The sequence below is a fragment of the Lampetra planeri genome, chromosome 1, assembly GCF_965212315.1.
Source record: "Lampetra planeri chromosome 1, kcLamPlan1.2.h2, whole genome shotgun sequence".
NCBI lineage: Eukaryota > Metazoa > Chordata > Hyperoartia > Petromyzontiformes > Petromyzontidae > Lampetra > Lampetra planeri.
This window is the reverse complement of record NC_136107.1, coordinates 20,286,177-20,300,863: the sequence shown is the minus strand read 5'-3', so window position 1 is coordinate 20,300,863 and position 14,687 is coordinate 20,286,177. Positions and strand designations below refer to the sequence as shown.

The 14,687-nt window shown below is 47.5% G+C and overlaps 1 protein-coding gene across 3 annotated transcripts in view; it reads left to right on the top strand.

Moving 5' to 3' along the window:
• LOC144719915 (dual specificity calcium/calmodulin-dependent 3',5'-cyclic nucleotide phosphodiesterase 1A-like) overlaps positions 1–14,687 on the top strand; it is a 201,167-nt gene that overhangs the window by 24,625 nt on the left and 161,855 nt on the right. The gene's annotated exons all lie outside the window — the stretch shown is intronic.

Below are 14,687 nucleotides of genomic sequence, written 5' to 3'. Positions count from 1 at the left end.
ATTTCCCCATGTGACCTGGGTTAGAATTCCCCCAATGTGCCTTTGGCTCGTGTTAATGGTAGCGTGTTGTGTTTTCAGCTTGAATGCGTGAAGCTGTGCGTGCTCCTTTGAAAGCTCACGGAAAACTCGTCCGCTCGAACATTACTCTCATATGTAGAGAGGGTGGGAAAGTGTATCCCCTCCCCCCACTCTGTGTACAAGAGGTCACTTGAAGGCATCTTAGAGTTAGCTCTGTGATATCCGCTTCTGTCGGGCTGTAATCCAACAGGAAGGGTTGCACATCTCTGTGAAACTTGCAAATTGATTCTTTGTCTCGTGGCGTGAGGCCGATAACATGGTCAGGATAACATTTGTGGGAATGCGACAACAAAAGCACTCCCACAGGATCGCCTGAGTCCAAATGCTTATGTCACACGTGCGTTTTGAAGGTTGTTATTACGCCTATTTATTTTATGAAAACTTGGCATAAACTGGAAGAAACCACAATGTCAACAACTGAGGGAATTAATATTGCTGTCCATGACTTCTTCAATGTTCCATTGCAGTCTTCAACTAAATTGGGGTGTTTTTGTTCAACCTTAGTTATGGTTTTGTGTAAACTAGACATCACTACACCAATATGCAACATCATTTTGCTGCAGTGTTTTTTTATTATTCTTTTCTGCTTTTGATGTGTGACTTACCCTTGCCTGGGCCTGCCCTGGGTAGACCGAGTTACATTGTAGACTTGTCTGACAAAGTATCATCAGTTTTGTTATTATAGATACCTTCATTTTTCTACAAGCCATAATAGAAGCTTGCTAATGCTGAATGCCAAGTACCCAGTGCATGTTGATAGGATGAGTATTAAGATATATATGTAACAAACAACGGGTTACTTCCTTAGAGATCATCATTATAAAAGCCTTATGGTAACCTCTAACATTTGTTATCACACTCTGTCAGTTTGCATCATGCCACCACATATTGTGACAATCAGGTGAACTTAATATCTATATGAGATTATTTTTTTAAACTGAAAAAACTGAGCGAAAAATATATTTTCACACATTTTTGCAACTCTAGAGGGTGTGTTTTTGGCCTAGTCTTCCATGCTGGCCTGACATCTTGAAATATGTAGGAGTACCAAGACAGGGCGAACCTGCCCATCGACTCACGATGATGCACCCATTCTATTTTACAACACGGTTTCAACTGCACAAATAATGTCAGAGAAGTTCACGGTTTTGTACTTGCTCCGCCACCGGACGCTTGAATTTGCGAGACATGTCAGTGGCGAGAGGGAGGGGGCGATATTCCGACTGGCAGCAACTCGGCGTTAATTGGAAGATGACGACAAGGACACCGTTAATGACTCCTCCGGCGGTGTTGAGACAACAGCGGTGGTGACATCGACGGTGACCGCCCACCTGGGCTTCAAGCAGCTTGACTGTCTCGACTTGACCGTGCCAACATGAGCGTTTATTTTCGGGACTCGCGATTGTGGGGATAATTATTGAGGTTCGTGCTCATTTAGAGACGTCAAATGTCGTGGATGTGCTCGCGGTGCCAGGCGCACAGAAACATTTAACACCACATTACAGGGCAGTAATGTCAAGTATTTTTTTTGTTAAACATAGAAGGACTATAGGGTCAAAATAATTACACCCAACAAAAGCCGAAATTGAATAGTGGAGTTACTAAAATGAAATAAACTTGTGTTTTTATTTTGTAAATTTTAAGTAAAACCATGCAAAATTCAAGCAAGCGAACGAACACATAGCAGCATAATGATCATAATTGGAAAAACAATTTTGCATGTCAAAATGTTACCGATGTGACCGTTCTCACAGAAAAAAAATATGTCAGTTTTAAGGACATGATGAAAAAGAAAAAGAGAGCCAGTTTTTTTTGGGTTGTGATGTTTCTCATTTTTTTCATGGGCAAGATTGACAGCGCTACCTTGGCAGATCGGAACTGTTAAGGTGGAGCAACGGCGGCAGGCCGGTGGGTCCACATTCCGGAAAGAATAAAAGAGTGCTGTCAAGTTGCCAAAGTCTACAGTGTATTCTCGATCTCTCTGTTTCACGCGAACCTATCTTCCCCTGTACCTATGCCTGCAAGTGTTTGACGTTATTTTCGGTAGTATTTAGAGGTACCAGTTATTTGAGACCGAAAGGCGTGTAATGTTCGGGCTTAAAAATAAAAACTGCTTCAACGACATCTGCACTTGTGGCAGTGTTTCGTTAAAGGTATCAGTAGCCTAACATTTTTTTACATTTAAATAGCATGCAATCTAAAGCTTTTTAAACTTTTTTTCATTTTAGCAGGTAAGGCCCACTGAGCTATAGCTCTTTTTCAGAAGCGACCTTGTCACAAATGATAGCCCAACGAAGTGGCTTATCACGTGGAAATGTATAACACCCAAATACTCTAAACACGTATTTCTAAATGTGGAGGAAAAAACCAGGGGACCCAGATAAAAATCCACGCGACCACCGGGAGAAAGACATGCAAACTCTAAATATATAGCAGGCATTAGGGTCAGGATCAAACCCACGACCTCCTGTATACCGGGAGAGGTAGTTAACATCTCGCCACTGCGGCGAGATGTTAACTGTAGCGAGGTGTTTGTTTCATTGCTTGTAACTTAACTCCGTGGACTATCTCAGTTGTATTAATTTAAGTGAACGGGGGGCCCTTCGATATCTTTCGACACACAAGAAGCTGCAACACGTGGTGCTCTGCAGTGATTCCACGTACAAAATATCACTCGCACGTGTTGTAGATAAGAGACACCTTTTGGAGCGATGCGGCTGCTGTCTCCTCAAATAAACATCACCTCTGGTAAATAATCCACTACGATAACAGCACGTGTGTAAAAGCCCTCTGTTGATTAGCACGCTCTGTCTTTTTTTTTAACGCACGTCAGTCGTTGTTCACGGACTACTCGCCGCTTGATGGATCCCGGCTCTCGTGGCACGAGCAGGTGTGCTCGAGAGGGGGCCGTGACTCGAGTGCGATCTTTAATCCCCTGGACCCCGGGGGGGGGGGAGAGACGTCTAATCAGCCCCGTGGACTATACACTGATTTTTTTGATTCCATAATTTTTTTTCTTTCTTGGCGTCCTCTTCGCTCGCGGCTGGGTGTGAAGCGTCGTCGCCGTTCGCCGTGCGGGAGCCTCTGATGGTTGTCACTGTGGGTCGAGTTCGGCGACCCGCGCCAGTCTTATTTGGAGCAATGTGCAGGAGGACGGTGTCTGTGGAGCGTTGGGCAAGAGGAGTGCTGTTGGGCACAGGGGTGCCGCTAAAAGTCTTTACGTACGTATGTTGAACTTCTTTCGCACCTTACGTATATAATCGGAGGTGCGGGGGGGGGAGGACAACAAAATAAACGCAAAAAGCAGTTCTAGAGAAAAGAGTTTTTAATTTCGAGATAAATTCGTTGTGTGGGTGTCTCTTTGCCACGTCTAAAAATGCTGGGGGTGTCCAGACCCTCACATCACCCACACTGACGCTCCTGTATGAGGAGCATTCGTTGGAGTGCCAGTTAAAGTTGGCGGGGCGGAGGGCTCAAATCGATGATATGATTTGTTGGGGGGTAGAAAGAATGAATGAAGTAGGAGGCCATGAAACATGCCCCCTCCGCCCACTCTCGTGTTCCGAGTTTCCACATCACAGCTTTAACTACCGGATATAGACATTGCCTTTGTGACAACCAGTTTTTCAACGGTTTATATGCCCCCTCACTCCCCCCCCCCAGCAAAATAGATGTATTTACTAAAACCAAATGGTTTATTTTTCCCGTAGGATACTTTCCAGATCTGGCAAAAATAACTAGACCTGCTATCAATCATCCACAAATTTGGAATTCCACATTCATGGAGTGCCTAACACACAGGCATGTCTTGCAGTTATTTTGCAGTGTTTAAATCCTCCACCACCACCCATCATCATCAGCCAATCACCATCAAATGAAACAACTTTTACAACTGTAATAACACTGGATGTCTCACCTGTAAAGTTATGTTTGTCTTTGTGATGCGTCATGTTTCACTGTAATAAGTTACTCCTTTTATGTTGTTGAGCAATTACAGCTCTCTAGAATGTGCTATTTAATCACCGAGAATGTCTGATGAACCCGACCCTGATAGTTAAGTGCTGACTGAAAATAGGCCGACGTTGAAAGATGGTATGCTACGTAGCACCTTATTGGGCAAAAAGCAATTACCAATTCACCCAGTTATCTAAATGCACACACATGTTTTTGTTTTCCTCCGTGTTTTTTTTTTGCAGTTGTGAATGAATACAATGGAAATTTTATTTCGCGTATAAATACGCATGGTTTATGTTGGGGATCTTAAGAGTGACATTTTAAATGTCGTATTAGGATCACCTGTATTCGGCACGGTGTATTATTTATACCATCACCAGCAGCCATTATCTATCCCCTGTCAGAAGAGGGCCTCCCCGCACCATCAACACCATCAACCGTTGTTTATCCACTGCTGGATGAAGGGCACCACATGCCATTATAATCATCATCGGCAGCAATTGCCTCTCGAGTACTGCACGAAGACCCCCGCACATCGTCATCATCATCAGTGATTTTCTGTCCATCGCTGCACCAAGGCTTCCCAAAACCGCAGCCATCATTCACGAGCCTGTGGCGCCATAATCCATCTCACTCCTGTCAATGGAGTGGCATCGTTGCTCCATCTCCGTGGCGGTTGCCCACTCGGGATCAATTTAGATTTTCTTTGGGTTGCTATTCCATCACCAGCCTCGTCGGTCAGTCACCACCGCTTCCACTTACGTGTCCTCTCCAAGCCCACTTTTCTCAAAGGTTAATCATGGTCCACGTGCTCCTTTATGTCTGTCGGGGTAAGTCCTAGCATTTGTTGGAGACAGGAGAGCCAATGCACCCCTTTGTATGGGTGAAATGGACGAACAAACATTCCACTGTGTGCACCAATCAGTGGTGAATGATGTACAGAAGTTGCAAAAGGAGCGGTGGGTGAACACGTGGAGCCGAACGTTTATTGGGAAATGTTGGGGCAGATACCAGACAGTGGGAGCAGAATAAAGAAAACAAGTAATCATGCACTAAGATGGTATTGTAGCTCTTTGAGAGAGTGCCGGATGGGTGCATGGGTCCATCTAAGGTTTTTGGGTTAGACCACGTAAATATAAATGCTGCCTGATGAGGCTGGTTGTAATTATCGGCAAAACGTCGGACTCGAATTGGCACATTTTGTTTACGTGACAAACCAAACTATTTGCTTGTGTTGGGTGGTGGTGGGTTTAACGACACATTTATATTCATGCGATCTAACCCAAAAATCTTTATTATGGATAATAGTGGTCGCGAAAGCCGACATGCTGAACTGCATGAGTGGAGTCTGACATTGCAAGTGGGGTCAAGGGAGTAGGGCGGTACCAGGCGACACAGAGTCCCGTCCGTATGCTTGTGTCGTGAGTCCAACTGAGTCGCAGACGTTGTTCCTTTTAGAGGCAACACTTTTAATTGTAACACCGTAACACAAAGGAGTAACTGCCCCTTTACCAGATACAACCTAGGGTGGTGACCACCCAGAAAACTAGACTATACAGGGGAGTTACTGCTATGAAGAGTCTGACCCTTGCTCGGGTCTCCAACCACGTGGTCCCCCGTAGGAAGAGGCACTTCCAGCTTGTAGAACGAAAAGACTCCGATCCCTCCCAGGGACCCACCTTATATCCCTCTCCGGTCAGGGCAGCTCCGCCCTCGGCCCCGCCCACCTTCCTGAACATTATCGTTCCCTCTCGATCCTTCTCAAGAGCTCTCTCCGGACACGTGATCACCCACTAGCCTCCCCCCCCCCACCTGGGGCCCCCTGTTTGGACATTCTGGATCACGTGTCTACGGGGTCAACCAGAGTGCCACGGCCCGGGGCAACCCTGCCCCTGGGCTGACACTCACCCCCTCCCCCTCGGGGGAGCTCCCACCACACGCCGTGCGTGGTGCCCGCACTATCCCAGTGCTCGCCAAGCCACGCTAAGGCTGGTTTTACACACAACCACCCACACGGTGCTGTCCATGATGTAGGAACATCGAATGGCACGACCCTTCCGGGCCGGCACCATACAGTGACATCCCCGATGTCACTACACTTGTGTCACGGAATTGTGCACAACAGAGGCAGTTACCGTGAGGCAGCGTTGTGATGCTGCCACGTTGTACGGCACAAGGTGCGCATGTTTAGCGTGCCGTTGTGAAGCGCCCACAGACTACCAACTTTCTTCCACATGCTCGTGCGCCTGAATAAGCGAAGGCAAACACGAGGGGCACGAGTCAATGATGCCTTTATCTTTGACCAAACTAAATGGAGAGAAGGTAACGGGCCTGCCTGCGTTCATTGATGGTAGCACCGCCGAGAGTCATATCCTCCAGGCTCCAATTTGGGAAGCCACTTCAACGGCGGCGTGTGACGGGCGAGTAATATTTAATCTACCACGTGCTGTCACCTTTATTACGGGCGAGTTCATTTATGGAACGGCTATTTACGCATGCGATGAACGAGTGACCTGGACTGACCCCTCCCCTTTCCACTCTCCCCAATTCCACCGCCACAACCACCACAACCCACCTCCTCCACCCTGGACGAGGAGTGGCTCACGTTAAGCGAGAGGTGCATTTTGGGAGTGTGGAACAGCATACCCAGAAATACCGGGCGGTCCGTTTACAGATTTCCTCGCTGCAATAATAATAGGGGAGATAATTGCGTGTAGAAAAATAAAAGTTTGAATGCACAGCCTCTGCACGTCTCCCACCAGCTGTACACTGACATGTTTTTTTTTAACACTCTTCTCTCGAAGATGTCGAGCCGTCGCTTTGACAATATTCAGTGGTGTGTATGGAAGAACGAGGGGTTATTGGAAGTGAGTGCAATATCCGTCGGTGAATCACGCAGCATTTTTAATGGAACCCAACAATGAATCAGTGTAATGCTAAGTAAAAACAAAGTTATTTTCAGATGGTGTGTGAGTAGTTTTAATGAGGTGTACAAATTATTGAGACCAGTTTTCAGCGCATTTTAGCTTTTCAGTTTTGTTTATTCGCGTGTGCTCGTGTGGTCACGTGTATTTGTTTCGCCAGGTGGGAACTAAATTGTCTATATCGTGTTGTTCTTTGCACATTTTATTTGGTCTGCAATCATTCCTTTGCTGAGTGATTCTCCAGTTACCTGGACTACTCTTGACATCTCAAGATGTACTCTATGGGAGGCACGGTATAAATATTAAAAGATGATGTTCCAATGCAGTACACAGAGTACAATGCATCTATGTATGTTGAACTTATTTCGCACCGGACGTAGCCGACCGTGCTCATTGGAGGTACGGGGGAAGGACAATAAACTAAACACAAAAAAGCAGCTCTTAACAAATACGTTTTCAATCCGGATGAATTAAAAGTGAACAGCTGCAGTGGCTTCCTAATTTCGAAAAGAAGAGCGTTCCAGACGGCTGCAGAAGTGCATCTGAAAGCGGCGATGCAGTGACCGCCTTTGTTCAACGGTGCTGCGAAGAAAGCGCAGTGTTGGGACAAACACGTTGAGACTTCTGCATGCAATCGATTGGCTAATGGCATCAAGAAAAGCGTGGTGTTCTTTGTGGAAGGTACATTCAGCATGTGGTGCATTAACCCTTCCGCGGACAACGGTCTTATGAATGCACAGGACTCTGCAGTGGGATATGTGGTGAAGCAAATAGGGTATTGTTTAAGACGAACATTAAACAGCTCGGTTGAGCTTCACAGGATGACATTCAACAAAGTCACACATGGATAGATACAGCAAAATAAACCATTGCACGTAGTAGCCGTTCACTGAACAGTATTTCGATATTGAGACAATTATAAATATATAGACGCAGACAGATGAACATATATAGATCGATAAACAGATAGGCATATAGATAAAAAGAAGGATTTATATCAGGATTGATCGACAAATAGAGAGATAAAGCTGCGTTCCCCTGCAAATCCATGCAATTGACATGATGAGCCTTTCCGCTATGTATTCCAGACCACTCACTTTGCGCAGCCACTTATGATGCGGTGGACATGCCTCGGTCTCCTTGCAAATTTGATCGCGGCGATCCCGTTCCCGGCTTTGCGGGATTCTAGCCAAGGGTCCCAGCCGCCCGCGCTTTTGAGAGACGTCAAACGGCATTGTCCAGGAATACAATACTGCACTGTACACGAGCACCGTGGCCATCGCAGTCCACCTCGGGTTCATTATTTATTTGTGAAGAAGAAAACAAATCCCAACCGTAATGATCGCCGATGAATCACATTGTAACGCGACGCCCTTATAAAACAGCGTCACGAGCCACTATAATCATCCTTGAAACGCGTTCGGGGCGCACGTGTGTGTGTGCAGTGTAGCGGTTAGCGCTACGCTGCGAACCCGGCGACCCGAGTTCGATTCCCGCTCATGGCCAACACCAGTGGCATTTATGTGAACCGGTCCTGGGCCTCCCCTAGGTCGACTCAGACGCAAATGAGTGCCTGGTGCGATGTATAAAAATCGCCACTGGGGATACAAAGGCGGCCGGGCGTGGTGCTGGCCACCCACCCTCTCGTGTTTCGTGCCAGCCTTCATAGGTGCTCGCTAACAGCATTTGTCCCAACAGCCTGTTCAGGCTATATGGGGGTTCTTTGTCTTTGGTGATGATGGTGGTGGTAGTAGTGGTGCTGTTGTCTTTGTGCAGTGCATCAGATGGGATCGTGAGTGGCCAGTGATGTTGCATGATTGCTTGAGTGACACAGCAATGCATCTACACACTGACTAATGTAATCGCAATTCATATCAGAGATATAACCATCAAGAAGATTCCGCGGTTTAATCACTTTGTGGATTGAATTACCAAAGATACAGTTTGTAAAGGCTCAATATTACATTATTTTTAGAAACCAACATTAATAATTGATTTGTCTTTACAAAAAGGTACTGTGTATACTACATATTGGAGACGGTTTAACACTAATTAAAGTATTATTATTGCCATTTCAGTTTCACGCGTAGGCTTTTGCGACCAATATTAACTATAATAGCGTTTTTTGGGTTAGATCGTGTAAAAATAAATTTGTCGTTAAACCCGCCAATTCGTTACTATACTACTCGTTACTATACTATTGTAATGTCAATGATTCGTAGACAAGGTTTGTAGGAGGCACCTTCTTTATCAACACCGTTCACGGTCTCGTCCACACACTCTCCACAGTAGCTTAACCTAGCCTGTACACAACACCAGCCGACTAACACTGATGGCGCTGACTGAGATAGCCAACTGCTCTCTTGTAGCGCAACATCTCGTGAAGACGGCAGTGACGACGGTGAAGAGACGACAGCAACGACGAGATGAGTCCACTCCCAGAACCGGCAGCCTCGAGCTCCCACTCTTGGCTCCTTTTATGCTCCCGACGCGGCCTGGCTCCGCCCTGAATTCACCTCCCTTCCTGAACCCACTAGCAGCTTCCAGCGGCCTCCAGATGGGGTCCTCCGTGACCCTTGCCCTAGTTCCTCCGCTCTGCCAACACACCTGTGTACACCCTCACCGGTGTGTGTATTGTCTGTCCACCACAGTTGCCGCTGCTGTCTACCAGCCGGCGCTATTACACTACACGAGTAATGAATTGGCATATTCTGTTTATGTGACAAACCTTAATAATTGGCTGTATCGGAGGGTGGCGGCTTTAATGACACATTATATATTGACGCGATCTATCCCAAAAACCTCGATATTGTTATTTCAATATAGCACCTTTCACCTAATGTTTCTCGGACTCAGACCTTTAACCGACGACAGGTTGGGTGAAGAGTAATCCCTCGCATCTCTTATTAAAGCCCAGCAAGGCTGAAACAGGGTGTATCTCACGTGGCTCGTCCAGTCGTGTGTCCCAGGGTCGAGGTGGCAAGGTGCGATCCTCCTCAGGTCTTTTTTGAGACGACATCTCAGGACTGACCGAAGCACCAGTCCAGAGGACGTGAACTTTCGCATCGTGCACGGTGTGTGGCTGATCAGGAGGCGACAACAACCTTTGCCATTTTAAATGTTTATTATAAGAACTGCCCCCGGTTAAAAAGCGGGCGTCACCTGCACCGTTATTGTTCGCCGCAACGGCAGATACCCTCTCTTTGGTTACAGGTTTTTTTTTGCCGTGGCGGTGCTCTGTATCTCAGAGCCAGCAATGCGTGAACGGTTGAGGAAATGATTGTGAATTAACTGCACAGTGCCTGAACACAGCCCAAAAGGGGCATGGATTGTGCATTCACATGAATATCCTCCCATCATTTGAATTCTTTCTCGACACGCGTCCAATCGTACTGATTCCGCCTTCCTTACGAGAAACAATTGAAAGCGCTCTCTTTCGTCGAGCCTTTTTGGCAGCCCGAGACTTTGTTTTTCTTTTTTGCTTTAGGCCACATTGTTCGACCCTTCCGACTCCCGACCCTCCCGACGTGTTCCGCACATCTGTTGTTCAGCCCCCCACTGTAGGCTGCTATGCTGGGTATTCCAAGACTCATTGCCAAGTGTTGACGATTAAACGGAGCTTTGTCTCTCAATTGGGACGTGCATCTATAGTCTTTGCTTCGACAAAAACACAAGCAAACTTTTGTTACATATCTGCTGAGTTTACTGCGCACTCCAAAAGCCATAAGATAAATAAGAACCACATCTCCTGATTCCAGTGCAGCTGATGTGGTGGATGTACTATACAGGTGTATACTCCTCTGTCAGTCCAATGCTGTGTCAATCATGGCGGTTTAACCATTACTTTGACACGCTGGGCAGTACGGTTTGTTGAAGAGTGGGTACCCCGGGACTGGTTCAGATACCACTCGCTAATTATGTTATCTGCGACCCCAGGTTGCTGGGTTCATCGTGCAGTGCTCTAACCACTGCTCAACAACTCGTCCATAACCTGTTTGAATATTTAATATTTTTGTCACTGACGTGGATGAATGTTAATTGAACTGGAGGCAGATCGGGATTTTATTTCAATTCGCTGAGCTGTAATTCATCCAAATTAAGTAAATATCCAAATTTAGATGAGAGGGATGTATTTATTTATATATTTTTGTGCTTTGGCGACTAGAATGAGACCTTCGACTCACGGCTCTTTGAGAATCCGGTTTTAATTGTGGACAGCTGAAATCTGGGTTTGAACCCAGGGTCTCAACGGAGCCGGCTCAGTGAGTGCTCCAAGCCCCCATGGGGATGTATCCTACGCCTGTTGACAATAATGCACTGTAAATGTAAAACGCATCCTAGAGTACAAGAGGAGCAATATCCTTTACGGTCACACATGTGCGGTAATGCACGGCTACAAATGAAATTGGATCTTGTGCTGCCACTGGTAATATCCTTCATAGAAAGAGGTGTGCTCATTGATCAGCACTCGTAGAATCACAATTGTATGCATTACACGGCAGTTAAAACACATTGGAATGCCCGCAAAAATGCAAAGTTTTGCAATACAAATGTGTTATTGTGAAGCTGAGGACACCGACAATGAGATGAAATTCTATAAATAATTATATAAACGTGGCATTAGGGAGAGTTATCTTCAACCAAAGATGGTTAACCAATGGAGGGAAGTGATCAATATGTTGTCACATCCACATTCAGTACTGTGTGTCGATTTGTAAAGGGACCGTCCATAAATGACGTCACGCGATTTTGGACGATTTTTGACCCCCCCCCCTTCGTCATACGGCGTCACAAAAAGTAAGACCCCCCCTCAAATATGACGTCACAAAGCTCTGCCCCCCCCCCTTCAAAAAAAAAATAAACATGCTTCAGATCGCTTTCAACTATTGTCATTGTAGTGCGTACTTAATGTGGCGAGAAAACATTTATTAAAAAGTATATTTAATTAAATATAACGTGTTGTCTATATTTATTTAAAGTTGCGCATTTTGATGTGAAGTCACATTTCTCAACCCCCCCCCCCATCGTCACACATCGTCACAAATGTCTGACCCTCCCCCCCCCTAGGTGCGTGACGTCATTTATGGACGGCCTAAAAGTGGGGAGCAGTGGTGCAGCTTTTAGCATGCTGTGCAAGGAAACCTGGCGACCCGAGTTCGATTCCCACTCACGGCCACCAACACCAGTGACGATTATATGAACCAGTTTTGGGCCTCCCCTAGTACGACCCAGCCTCAAATGAGTACCTGATGCGATTTTTTTACATCACCACTAAGGAGACAAAGGCAGCCGGGCGTGGTGCTGGCCACCCACCCCTTCATGTGCCGTATCGTCCTTTATAGGTGCTCGCTAACTGCACTTGCCCCAGCAGTCTGTTAGAGGCTATACGGGGGATCTTTGTATTTTATATATATACTAGCTTTACTACCCGGCTTCGCCCGAGACTTGGATTCTTATCTTGGATTAATACACGGTCTACGCGGAGGGTGGGGGGGATGCGTGACGTCAGCAGGCACACTGCGTGACGCTGCCGCATGCGGGTGACATCACAGATGTGACGTCACCGCTCACTTGCCGTGCAAAATATATCCATTATTGCGCCCCCCCCCCCTCCAAATACAAAAGTATATTTTTATACTTTTTGCATTGTGTACAGTCTGGAAGCTACCCACATGCCAAATTTCAAGTTTGTTGCATGTTGGGAAGTATGCTAAACATTTCGAACAGACACACATATTCACAAATTTCCCTTTTATATATGTAGTGACAGAGAAAGGTCACTACTGTGTCGGCCCGTACGAAGGCTGGGGGCCCCAAGGGGGTGCCTGGGGGGTCGCGTGGTGGAGGGATCCGGACCCTCCCAGAGGTGGGGGAAGTGAGGCGTGTCCTGGGAAGGGAGGCGTGGCCTGAAGAGAGCCAGCCACGCCGGGGCGGAGCCAGCCACGCGAAACCAAATATAAGCGTGGTGTGAACGCAGAGCGAGGCTGCTGTTGTACTGTACTCCAAAGTGAAGACATCATCGGTCGTCAAGTCCCGAGTCGTCGTCCTGGGCCAGGCAGGCCGTTGCCTGCCTGGTCCAGTCTGTGTCGTGTTCCAGAGTGTTAGTGAGTTGAGGAAGGTGGTCACCACCTTATGTACAGTGTTATATTACTTGCCGTTTAATAAATAGTGTTGCCTCCAAGTTGCGTGTGTGTGCACCTAATTTGAACCTACTACATTTGGCGTCAGAAGTTGTGGAAATATAAATATTGCTAGGTGTTATCCTAGGGAAGTAAAATGGGCACACGAAAAACAAAGACAAAACTCATCTGGACGCCTTCGTACGACGGGGATGGTGTGACGACCATCCTTCGGACAGCCCCGGGGATGGCAGCCACGGTGACAGAGGGAGAGAGATGGCGCTGCACGCGGAGCGGCGGGACTGTCATCGCACCGCTGCTTCGCCGCCATCGGGAACGGAGCGATGGAGCCGCGGGGAGAGGACACCGTCGTCTCTGCGGGGGCTGGCGGGGGGAGGCCCAGGCATGCGGGCCACGCGGTGGGGCCGCCAACTCGGTGGCTGATCGTGGCGCGGTTCCCGCCAAAACGCCGCTCCCGCCAACTCAAGGGCTGGTCGGGGCGCGGTTCCCGCCAAAACGCCGCTCCCGCCAACTCGAGGGCTGGTCGGGGCGCGGTTCCCGCCAACTCGAGGGCTGGTCGGGGCGCGGTTCCCGCCAACTCGAGGGCTGGTCGGGGCGCGGTTCCCGCCAACTCGAGGGCTGGTCGGGGCGCGGTTCCCGCCAACTCGAGGGCTGGTCGGGGCGCGGTTCCCGCCAAAACGCCGCTCCTGCTGCCGAAATGCCGCTCCCGCCGACATCAACGCCTGCAGAGGGGGAGTTCCAGCCTTCTGCTCGAGCGCGAGAGGTGGATGGGTTCGCAAGAGCAGGCTGTGTTCACCATGCAAGATTCTTCGGGGTGTCCCAGTGCTCCACCTTGCCGCCCTCCACTATTCACAGTTTGCCAGGCGAGTCGTGACATGACAAGCACCCGGCCTCAAGAAAAATAATAATAACTTCACCCATCTTGCGTTTGCCGGGTTGCGATCGCGGGTGTTTTTTTTTTAACTCGCTGGGTTGCGGAGCGTGTTCGTCCGGTTGTGTGCGTGATAAAGTGACGCGGCGACCATGCGGGTTTCTGCTTGTAACAAGTGTTGTTGTTAAATACGGCGTCGAGATCGGTATCTTCTGGGTGTAGTTAATGATTAATTCGTGTTGGTGTCCCGAGCTCCGTTGATATCCTGTATGTTGCCGTGTTAATGACTCGTGTTGTTACATCGTTTTGTTGCGAAATCGCCGTTGTTATTGTGTATACTGTATGGAGTTTCGCTCGTGATTGCCACGTGTAACTGTAAGAAACTTTGATCGTCATTGTTGCCAAGGTACAGACCGTATGGAGCTTTGCTTGGAATTGTTAACAGTGTATGGAATGTTGGGTACTTGCTTGTGATTATTTACTATGTACGGATTGTCTGGAGTATTGATTGTGTGTGTTGCCATGTGGGGACTGGATGGAGCATTGCGCCAAATGATTCACTGTACGAATTTCATATACTGCATATACTGTATTAATCAATTTGGCGATTCTTGGGGTTTGTGTATAGTTTTTTTGCTCTCAAAATTCGAATGCCCTGAGTCCCATGGTTAATGTTGAAGGAGATTTTGAAATGACAGGTTCGATTCGTTTCAAACTCAC